Here is a 12,649-nt window from a genome sequence, read left to right on the forward strand (position 1 = left end):
TATCAATCTCTGATGCCCATCCCTAGGTGAGTATGTAGCTGTTCTTCCTCTTTTTGCCTTGGTCTTGAGGTGTGGCCTATATGGGAGTGTCTGTCTCTTCCAAGTTGCAAAGTCACTTTGTCTTCCATCTTGTCACCTTGAGGGCGCAACCCTGTCTGACTGCCTATAATATTTCTATCTGACTTGGTTGCCTACAACATTCCCCCCCTCTGACGAAGTAGCCAGAACTGCCGTGAGGGAACTATGGGTGATGACCACTCTGGCTTCTTCAAGCTGAAATGGGTCATAGTTGTTGATCAGCAGTCAGATATATTCTTCAGAGGTTCTGTCTAAAAGCCCTCAACAGACATCAGGCATTTTCATTATAGCTTTGAATCTGAAGACAAAGTGAAACAAACTATTAAACATACATTGGCCAAATAAAAATATTGGTCAGAACTTTTTGAGCTGGAGAGATAGTGTAGTGGTTTACGCATTAGGCTCTACAGCGAGAGTTTGGAGGTTCGAGTCCCAGGCCTGACTTGGCAGGGGAGATAGCTCAATGGAATAAGCTCTTCCCTGGTAAGTGCAAGGGCATGAGTTCAATTGCCGGTTCTGCAAAAATAGATACAAAAGAACATTTTGTTGGTCCATTAGCAGATATCTCTTAAATGTGAGATTTAATCCTTTTATCTTCCATGGCCACTGGGTACTGTCTCAAACAAACTGGCCTTTCCTATTATTACTGGGGAACATGATCCATGGCCACTGGGTACTGTCTCAAACAAACTGGCCTTTCCTATTATTACTGGGGAACATGAATTACTAGGCATAGGGAAAACAGTATTTTCCCATTTGCAAGTGAGTCACTGGCTGGGTAACTACTGACAAATCTGTATAAGCAATCTATTGAAAGTTTAACAGGATTTCTCCTTATATTGGCAGTTAACATGGGTTCCCTCAGACTGGGAGGGAAGACACATGACCACCTCAATCTGAAACTTCTTCTGACTCCATCATAAATACTTTTTTTTCCTTCTCTAGCAACTATGGACATTTCTGCTTGAAATGTCTCTTTTCTGTCTGGCTTTCCTGAAGGATGCTAGTATCCCCATTCTTATTTTCCATCTATAATTCCATTCTGTATCCTTTTGAGAAACACAACAACTGAGACCAATTTATTTTTGAAAATTCTTCTTACTTCTACATCTTGTGTCAGATATCTAGTTTTATATGTTGAGCAACATATAACCTTTTGGTTTTAGATTTTTACCTGCATGATTACCTGGGTTTTAGAATCTTCTAGAAATAAATTATCTGAGAGATTAGAACATATATAATCAAAGCATGAACATTTGAGCTAACAGGTACATTTATAAACTTTTTTGAGATCTAGCAAACATAACTCACTAACTCTTAGACCCCTTTATCTATGGAGTCTGAAAGTTTGCTGTAAGTCCCTCTAGCTTTAGTCAAGAGAGGTCACATATGTATTAACTATCAGCATGAACTACTGGAATTATATTAAAAATCAACCAGGCTTACATACTTATCATGAAATTCAAAGCATTTAGTCATATTAAACTAATGTCCCATTCAGTGTTTTGGATATGGCCCCCATGGCACTGCCAATGGGTTTTTCCTTTTAACACTGTGGCTCTGAGTTTTACATCACAAATACAATGCTTGGCTCTCTCTATAGGCCCAAAGCTATTGGACACTGCATAAGCCAGTTTCTTTAGAACATTTTTACTCTGACAGGTTGTTATCTGTCCTTGGGAACCTATTTTAACCAGTGAAATACTTTAAGTCTTACACATGAATAGCAATATATTACATTTGTAAAACATCAGTCTCAGCATCATCGTTTAGTGAACAACCTGAATATATTGCATTACCTCAGTTACAGCTAAAGCAATATATCTTCTAAAGTCTGTTTCTATTGAGATACAATGACTGGAAGGAAAGTCAGAGTTGGAGAAGGATAAGGAGAGTTGTGCCAATGTCCAGCAATAGGCTGGGTTTCTTTTTCCTCCTATAGTCCTGATTACTCAGGGTTCCTCCGTGGAAATGGAAGGTAGAGGTAACAGTCTGGTCAGAGGATGGAGGCAGGCCCAGGACCTTCAGTCCTACTGGACCACCTGGGAAGCTGAGGCTGAGCCCTGGCGCCTCTGCCTCAGAGTGCAATCTCACTTCTAGTGGCTGCCTTGGCAGTCAGGGCATGGCTTGTGGGCCTCTTAAGGCAGTCCCTCTTATGCTGGCCTGGCTTCTGACAGCAGTAGCAGATGAACGTCATCATCGTTGAGCTCTTCTTGGAGCCAAGAGAATCAGACATAGGGTCTGTTTTGAGGCCGCAATAATGGCAACCATTTTTGATCTCTTTGTTTTCTCTCCCTGATTTTCTCCCAGTTCCAATTATAGGACACTTAAACATTTTTTTACAAAAGTATGAAATGAGCTGTCTGGAGCAAAAATTACCTTTTATAGCTCTTCAATGTATCTGTAAGAGTAATCTGTCTGTCTATTGAATTAACACCTCACAAAGTATGCTTTACCAGTCCCTCTATTAAAAATTTTAAGACATCAGAGGGGTGTCCATCTTTTTCCTGATAAATAGCTAACATTTAATAACTGAAGGCTTGATTCTAGTTCTTAGACCTTGAAGAATACACACTTGAAAGAAATGTATTTTCCATTCTTCTGCCTGGCTATTAACAGCAGGGCTCTTACTGATTGGGCTCCAGTAGGAACAGGTAATTCTGCTGGTTGTCCATTTTTTGAGTCCTTATAACAATATAATATTCCTCTTCAAATGCAGTAGCAGCTTGTAATGCTGTCCATATTTCCATAGAAGTCAAAGCTTGTTTTAAGATTAACATTATATCTTTCCAATCTAGTTCATAAGTCTGAATAAATCCTCTAAAACCATCCAGAAGAAAAGTACAAAAACAAAATATAAGAAATAAAGCCATGCTGTTATGTTGAGCTGTGAGGGACTCAGGTCAACAATTTCTGACATTGCCAGTGAAGTGGAAGATTCAATACTACTATGGGCTACTGGACTCTTTTGGAATATTTTTCTGAGTTTACACACCTATAATATTCAAATAATGGAATTTAACAAAAAAAGGGCATACAGATGAATGTCCATTTTGTATCTGTGTATTCAAAGTGGTTAGGATAGATATATAGTTACATTCTCTTAATGAATAGAATGATTTGTTCTAATGGTGTTTGTAAATAGGATACAAGTCCGCATCTTGTACAGCAATTAACCACTGAGAAGAATGTATGCAGTGTATTAATTATTGAAACTGTCCTACCGATTTGATTTGAAACTGTCTCATTGCTATTTGTTTATCAATAAAATTATGACAAAAAAAGGAAAAAAAGACATCAGTGTACTTATCAGAGCCATCTAAGGCACATGAACTCTGGGAGTTCCAAATTTACTATTTACTTCTTTAAAAAGTATTGTCCTTGAGGAGCTTGCATGAACCCAGCTAAGAATGGGTGTAGCCTTGTAGATGAAACTGTCTCAGTCTTATTTCTGAAATAGTGACCCATTAACTTGTTCTACTGAAAAGCCTGACATTCCCTCTAGCATGTAGAGGGGGATCAGAACCAGTCTATCCCAATGAAACCTTGCCGACCTAATGTCATTAAACTGGCAAAAGCAGTCATTTGTTTCATATACAAGCATGCGTGTTTTCTAAGTCTGAGCTGGCTAAAAGGTCCCATTTTACAGAAGTTCATATAAAATCCACTAGGAGGCTTCTAACATTACTCTAATGCTATGGTCTAAAATCAAGCAATGAATACCAGTATATTTAGTCAACCAGTTCAAACATAATATATACGAATAACAATAGTCATAAAATGTCCCATTAATGAAATATCATGAACTTGTAACATTTCCTCAAGATTTACCAACAACATTTTGACCAGCATTTTACCAACAATATGAGACAAAACAGAAGTAATTATAAGCAATTTTAACAGTACTATGTGAAGCAAAATTGTATGAGGCAAAGCATGAAGAATTATGAGCAATGGATAAAGACATACTAACATTTGAAACATAAATTTATTACCTGAGCAAGTCCCAATTCAGAATTTATGAAAGAAAAACAAACTCATACCTCCATCCAATGATCTTGGTGAAAAACTCCAAAATGATACAGGGAGAAAAACTGGTCTCAGGTGGGTGACCTCCAAACAATATAGGGAACCTCCAAATGACGTAGGGGAAAACGATCTCTGGACCTGACCTGCACTAGTTCATGTTCTCTAAAACCGAAGAATGAATTTTAGGAACAAATGGAGGTTATGAGCAGAATATATCTATTGAAAGAAAGAAGGCTCCTGTCACGAGAGAGGGACAGGAGGGAGGCCCGAGTGGTTAGTTTCCCCCCTTTAAGAAATTTTTGACAAAATTTTTTTAAGTTTGGTAGAAAGGAATTTTGTACATGTATAAGGCTTAAATGTTTTATCATATATCCTGTATTTATAAAATTTTATTTTTATTAGTGTGGATTAGTAGTACTTATTAATGAGATTCAGTATATTTTCACAATGCATACATGCATACAGTGTCCACTTGTCAAATCAAATTTCCCTTAATATATCCTCCTCTTTCCCTGGAATACACAAACTTCTGTACTTCTATTAATCATTGTTATACACTTAAGTTTACTCTATTTAGAAGCTTTCATATGATAGAGAACATGCAATACTTGTGTTTCTATATTTGGATTATTTTACTTACCAATATCCTCTAGTTTCAGCCAATCTCCTATAAATAGCAGTATTGTGTTCTTCTTTTAGGTGGAATAATATTCTTACACACACACACACACACACACACACACACACACACACACACACACTATACTTAACCATTCATCTGTTGATAGGCACTTAAGCTCATTCCATACTTTAAACATTATGAATAGTACCACAATGAACACTAACATTGTGGTAATTACTCTCTTATTGCCAAGATACAAAAACAGATACCTACAATTTAGGGAAGAACAGGTGTATTTTGACTCATTTCAATCCACAGTCCAACAACTTCAAGGCAGGACCACATATCTGAGGTTTGATGGTGAAGGAGAGCTGCTCATGTTGTGGCATCTAGGAAACAGAGAAACTAAAGTTAGGAGCTGGGGAACAATAACAGCCCCCATGACACATCCCAAGTGACCCACCTCTTTTGACCAGATCCTATCTCCTAACAGCAAATCAGCTATAAACTCATCAGGAATTAATTCACTGTTGATTGGCAAATCCCATGGTTCAATCACCTCCCAAAAGTCCAACATAAGAGAATGTGACTTTTTCTTTTTTTTCCTTTTGTGGAACCAGGGATTGAACTCAGGCCCTTGTGCTTGCCAGGGAAGCACTTATTCTACTGAGCCATATCTCCAGACCCCAAGAATGTGATATTTTGATATGACATCTAGATATGTTCCATAATGACCATGCACATATCTCTTTGATAAGCTGCTTTCATTTCCTTTGTATATATACCCGAGAGTGGAATAGCTGGATCACATGATGATGTATTCTGAATTTTTAGAGGGAACTGCATTCTGTTCTCCTTAAGGATTATACAAATTTATATTCTCAGGGGTAGCATGTAAGAATTGCTTTTTCTTAACTTTTTTTATAGTACTCATTCTGAGGTGAAAAAAATCACAATATACTGTTTATTTTTATTTTTCTAATGGCTAAACACACTAAGAAATTATTCAAATATTTGTTTTCCATTTTTATGTTTTACTTTTCCAAGTTCCTTTTAGACCATTTGCCCATTTCTACATTAGATTGCTTTTTCAATTATTTTATCTTATATATTTATATTAGTTTATATACTTATGTATTCAACTTACATATTTTGCATGTCATATTAATAGTATAATTTTCTCCCATTTATAGTGTTCCCTTTGCTGTGTGGAAGCTTTTAATTTAACAGAATTTCATTTGTGAAGTTTTGCTTTTATTAATTCTTTTTCTGAGGTCGTGTCCAAAAAGTCATTGACTTTAAGTTTTCTGTAATTTCCTCCTAATTCTTATCTTTTCTTCATTTCTGCGTGATAAAATTTTCATTTCATCCAGCTTTTTTTGGAATGACATATTCTGTCTTATTTTTTTCCTTCCCTCTGTTTAGTTGGTATGTTTCAACTTTTCCCTTTTTTCTTTGAAATTCTTTCATTTTGCCTTTAAAATTCTTTCCAGAGCGGTTTTGTCAAAACAGCACCTTTGCCAGTAAAGTCAATACTGAGTTCTAATCCTAATTTACATGTTCTTTCAAAGCTCTTCCCATTGTCTTGATTAATTTTATTTATTTATTTATTTATTTATTTATTTATTTATTTATTTTTGCAGAACCAGGGATTGAACTCAGGCCCTTGCACTTGCCAGGGAAGTGCTTATTTCACTGAGCCATCTCCCCAGCCACTGTCTTGATTAATTTTAGATTGAAATGTAACTTGGCTTTTTAACATCTAATTTGTGGACATATTTTTAATATGGCTTATGTTTTTATATGATTTTAATGTGTTCCTTATAATTTTGAAGGTTAAGATTTTATTAATTTTTGACCTGAATTGCTTATGCTTTTTTTCTGTTTCATTTTGAAATAATTTTTTTCTTTATTTTTAAGAGTGCAAATTTTCCAGGATAGCTTTGTTCAATTCACAATTCAAAATTTAGCTCTTCCATTGTTTTTATGCCTTGGTAGTAACTCTTGCTTCACATTGTGAGATCAGCTTTCTTTGTTCTAGTTTTTAAGTTTCATGTAAATATTTATTTTTCTTCATCACTATTGCTTCTATCTTCATTAATTAGAATTATACCTCCAGTAGTCATTCTTCAGTTAAAGGATTTGATCTGGATGAAACTTTTTTTACACAGTTCTAGTCCACAGTATCTTCAGTTTTGCTTTAGTCATTTTGTACTGAAATATTATAGGTATGTAAGTATTAATAGATACCTAATGCATATATACTTCTTCCTTTCTTAACTCTCTATATCATTCCTAACTCTATGTATCAGTAAAATAAAAACATTTCAATATTTTATTGATAACTGTTGTAAAACACTGCATACAGAATATAAGCATCCAAGTAAATTTTAAATATCCAAGTAATGGGGCCGGGGAGATGGCTCAGTGGAATAAGCGCTTCCCTAGCAAGTACAAGGGCCTGAGTTCAATCCCTGGCTCCCCCCCCCAAAAAGAAAGTAAATGTTAAATATCCAAATATTACTTAACATTTGAAATTTGTACATTTAAAAGCTCTGATAAGTATTTTTATCAAACAGCTATATGGTCGTTGTTTTGGTCATGCATGTTAAAAATCAAAATTTTTAATAATTCATGTATCTTTTTTTGACATTCAAGGAAACACATCTGATAATATTAGGTTACCTAAGGAGTTTTTCCATAGAAGTTTCAAGCTTAAAAAATATGAAGATTGAACTTTCTCCTTAGTGTTATAAACATCTAGGTAATTTTCTGCAGTGGGGATAAATTAGGCAAGTATGAAGGGACCCGAGGAAAGGAGAGTGACAAGAGAGATCTCTTCCATCGCATTATATAACTATATTTAAACTTAAATTTCCCCTTTCCCAAATGTTTCATGGAAGGAAATAAATGTCATGTCCTAACACACCAAAATTGCTTGGTAAGACCATAGCCCTTTTCAAAGCACAGTTTTTGTTTTGTTACGTGAGTTTCTTCTTTTTCTACATTTTACTTTAGTGTATTATTCCCAAGTATCTCCAAATAAACTTGGGGAACTAGCCTGATTAGATTCCATAATGTTTATGTAATGATTCTGGTAGAAAAATTGTTTTGTAATTTTTAAAATCATCAATATACTGTTCCTCTTCCAAAATTAAAAGTAGCTCTGGTTGGGGATTACCAAGGGGATTCTTCTTTAGGACTCTAGGAGAAAAGAATAGCCTCTCTGTAGTACCATTCCCTGATGATTCCAAGTATGCAATTTTTACAATACCTTTTGAATCAGGGCCGGGGAGATAGCTCAGTAGAATAAGCACTTACCTGGCAGGCGCAAGGGCTTGAGTTCAATCTCCAGTTCCGAGAAAAACAAAACAAAACAAAACAAAACAAAACAAAAAAATCTCTTGAATCAAAATACTAAATTTTTCATTATTCACATTATGAAATCTACACATAAACCCACAATAGTCAGGGTCAGATGTAGGTAGATTTAAGCAAGTACATACTTTATCTGAATGTGATTTTAAAATAATTGCAAGTATTCTCCACTTAAAATAGTCGCATATTGTCAGAAAGGATAAATCAAATAAAAGCAACTTAACAGAATTTTCTTTTGAAATAAATTAACTTGTAAATAGATTATTTAAATGTTTTCTAAATTACTGTCAAAATTGTAGTTGTAGATTAAATAGGTCATAGCATACATTTTCTTTTTCATAACTCATGGCTCCCTCTGATAGATAGATAAATAGCAGATAAATCATTTTATCCTAAGGGCAATAATAGTAAAATTAAGTTTAATCTATCAACAGAATTGCAATTCATCGTATACTATGTGTTTAATCCATCTAGATCTAATCCTATAACTAGGTAACTACCAGCTGCCCACAATTTAAGCTTGAAAGAATGAAAGAATCACAGTGAGAGAAAAATTACCACCATTTTTCCAAAACACTAAAATATTTTGTTCTTTTAGACAAATGATAAGCTCAACTGGGAAGCAAACATATGTAAAGAATATTCCAAGAGCTAAATCAAGTTTTCCTATTCTCATAAAAACAGAAGTAAATGGTTGCTAGGTACTTTTGAAAAGCAAAATAGTAATTGAGAACAAATTTAAAAAAATAAGCTTAGGAACATGTTATTTAAGTACTGTAGATAATAATTATTAAAATAAATTTATTCTAAATATCTCCAGTCAAAACTAGGGTGGTGGGCTGTGGAGATAGCTCGATGGTCTAAGCACCTGCCTGGAAAATGCAAGGACCTGAGTTCAGTCCCCAGTACTGGATGCCATGTTGGCTCCTGAAAATGGGCTTTGTGGCACATGCCAGTAATCCCAGCTCTAGGAAGACTGGTACAGGAGGATCACTGGAATCCAAGCTGTGCAACAAGACCCTGTACAAAATAATTAATTAATTAATTAATTAAAAATACTAATGTAGTTTGACCCAATATAGATAATACTAATTTTGTTACAGTAAGAATGCAAAATCAGTGTCATGTCATTTTGTCTCAGTATGTTAATCCATTAATTTATCTAATCCCTTTCATCTACAATGATCCTTTGAGTGTTGGACTCATTTCATGCATTTTTTATTAGGATCATTGAATTCATCAAGGAAACAACACCTATTTATGAACATGAGAATGGTGTGCATAATAACTAAAATCACAATAGCTTACAAGAAATAGCACTACAGCCCAGTTCAAGTGTCAACGCAGTGTCTAAATACCAGTGTCTATTTTTTTATATCTTATGTTTGATATTTTAAGAAGGCCAGTTGGCTGAGTCAGTGGGTCAAAAAAGGAATATAATGGCAAGGGTATCTCAAAAAGTCCAAGTTATATAGAATGCTTTAATGTTTTTAATCTTTAATTAATCTATTTATTTGGTACAGGGTTTTGCTATGCAGCTTGGACTTTTAGTGATCCTCCTGTTTCAGCCTCCCCAGTGCTGGGATTATAGGTGTGTGCCTCCATGTCCAGTTTTTCTGGCTGGCACAGCCTGCTTGGGATTCTGAGGCCTGCATGGCATGTGGTACCAGGGATTGAACCCAGATGCTTGTGCTTGTCAGAAAGGCACTTAGATTTCCACGCTATGTACCCAGCCTCTTGAATGTTTTAGAGTAATATTTTTGCTTCTATTCACAGAGAAGTAAGTAACAAAGGTATAGGAAGAAGAGGTTTGCTGAGTGAGGGAATATGAGGAAGTTGGGTTTCAACTTAACCTTTAAATGCTTATTTATCAAATCCAAATGCTAAGTGAGTAGTTAAATGAATAAGCCTGACATTCAGATGATATTTTAGTTTATGTTATTAGCTTGAGTCTATTTGAGACCACCTGAAACAGAGATGACAATATTCGAAAGATGAAGCACTAGGACACACCCTCACTAAAGGAGGACAAGATAAGAAAAAATTGGAAAGGACAATCTAGAAGGGGCAGGAAGAAAACTCTGGGTTAAAATTGTCCTTCATGTGAGTGAAGTGTTTGAGAACATAGGGTGTCAATAATGGTGTAAAGCACTATTGATAAATCCAATACTTAAAAACTGAGATCTGACCAAGTCTAGTAATCCAAAGCTTATGTGTGACTTCATGGAAAATAAGTTTTGTTGCATCAACCAAAAGATTGTATGTCATGAAATCAAGAAAAATGTAATTAAGCAAGTATAAGCAGTGTATATAAATCCTTTGATGAATTCTCTTATAAAAGAAATTAGAAAAAAAACATGTTAGAACTACTTGGCTGATAATATCGCATGTTCAGATATGATGTAATGTCCTCTTAGAGTGACAGAAACAAAAACTATGGAAATAAGTGAATGCAGGGGAAATAACTATACTGGGTGAAGAAGAGACAATTAAATGCATAGGAAATGTATTAGTTTGAACCAGAACCACAGAACGTTCATCTGTAGTACCAACAGAAAAAGCCAAGTACCTCAGAATTTACATGGACATAGAAATTATCAGGAATTGTGAAAAAGGTAGACTTGAGGAGTGAAATAATAGGTCAGCAGTTAAGATTGTCAAGTTGTAAGTGAGAAGAAAATGGAAGCGTCTTGGATCCATCCCTACAGCAAGGGGAAATAGCAGATAATATGTCAGTGGGATTTACCCATGATGATGAAGTTTCCAGAGAGAGAGACTCTCAGTAAAATTGCTGGAAGGCAACAAGAAGAAACAAAGAAGCCAATTTTACTTCCAGGTCCAGTGTTAAGAAGGCAGAATTTGAGAAGTTCAAAGGGAGAACAGTGTACCAGGTGGAATTTGTGCTTTCAGTTAGAACAAGAACAATCAGGAAAGATAGGATAGTACCAGGAACAATGTAACATGCCTGCGAACTTGGGGAGGAATGATAGTGAAATACTAGATGATATATATATTATATGAGTGACGCAAACAAAATAGGACTAATGGCTTTCATGCCATCATCGGTATATATAAACCTTTAAAAATTATGATAAAGTTAAAAGACCTTCTTAGTTGGTAATTTTGGTTGTAAAGTTCTGAGCTATTTCTAGGAGGATGACAGCTTCTCAGAAAAAAGGATGCTCCAAATTAAGGTGTTATGAAAAACCAGATAATGATTGGGAATTGAAAAAATGCCATTATCTTTGACCTTGATTTCACACCCTGTTGCACTTGAGGTGAGCATTTCTATGAAGTGAGTTTTACCATTATTCTGAGCTATGAATGTGTCTGGGGAGACTTGAAATCTAAGCCTCTGTTTTATGTTGCTTTATGGGGAAAAATGTAAGGTTGTCACTGACATTAAATTAATTAGTTAATTAATTTCTTTATTTATTTTTAGGTGGTACCAGGGATTGAACTCGGACCCTGGGTTTGCCAGGCAGGTGCTTATTCTACTGAACTATCTCCCTGGCCCAAATTAATTTTTTTAAAGATAAAGTATTTAATACATACTCTCATACATATTCCATCAGGTAATAATATTTGATATTGAAATTATTTAAAACGATTTGAAGAACTAGATTTTAGGGAGACTTTTGGGTACTCAAATATGTATTCATGGATAAAATGGCATATTCTGAGAAACCAAATGGGTTTAGTTTCTCAAAATGTGAATAACATTAACATGTATATTTATGTATTTATTGACATCTTCATGTAAGGTTAATATTTTAAAACTTTAAAAAATCTCTCAGGACTATCTATAACAAGGCTCAATGTAGTTCTTCAGCCCACTGTAGTTAACTCAATGAATTGATAAGATGAACGTAAATCTTAGGATATCTACAAGGCATATCTAGTAATAGAATATCTTTTTAAATGCCAACTAATGATTACTGAATTTTTTATTCCTTTGATTATATTGATGTTATGAGGGTTTTGTTCCATAGAGAATTATAAACATTTTATTTTTCCCTTTCTAAATAATTTTGATCCAATCAGGGAACTCCCCAAGTCTGAGAAGCTAAAAGCAGTCCATTTATTGCCAGGCAAGCGCTTATTCTACTGAGCCATCTCCCTGGGCAAACTTTTCTTTTTTGGTGGAACCAGGTATAGTCCATTTATTAATATAGATAGCACCTGACATGAAGTCATATTCTCTGAATAATATACACTTTAGAAATCTATCTTTCCTCTTATCTTGCCTCCCATTTTCTATCTCTGTCTCTGTCTCTTTTGATTTTCCCATTCCTTTGGTACCAAGAAATTAGACCATCATAAATAATTATTTAAACCAAGTCTGCATAGAAATGACTTTATTGCCCTGTTTTTTTTTGAAATGATAATCTTTATAAATGTATGGTAAACTTTTCAAATCTTTTTTATTTTATGATATTCTTCATAATTCCTACCAGGGACTCCTCCTTTTGGAATTCTTAGAAATTATAGACTTAGGACCCAAACAAAGTTTAAAACGTTTTAACATCAGAAAACTTGGAA

Source organism: Octodon degus, unplaced genomic scaffold (assembly GCF_000260255.1).
Source record: "Octodon degus isolate 3935 unplaced genomic scaffold, OctDeg1.0 scaffold00041, whole genome shotgun sequence".
Taxonomy (NCBI): Eukaryota; Metazoa; Chordata; class Mammalia; order Rodentia; family Octodontidae; genus Octodon; species Octodon degus.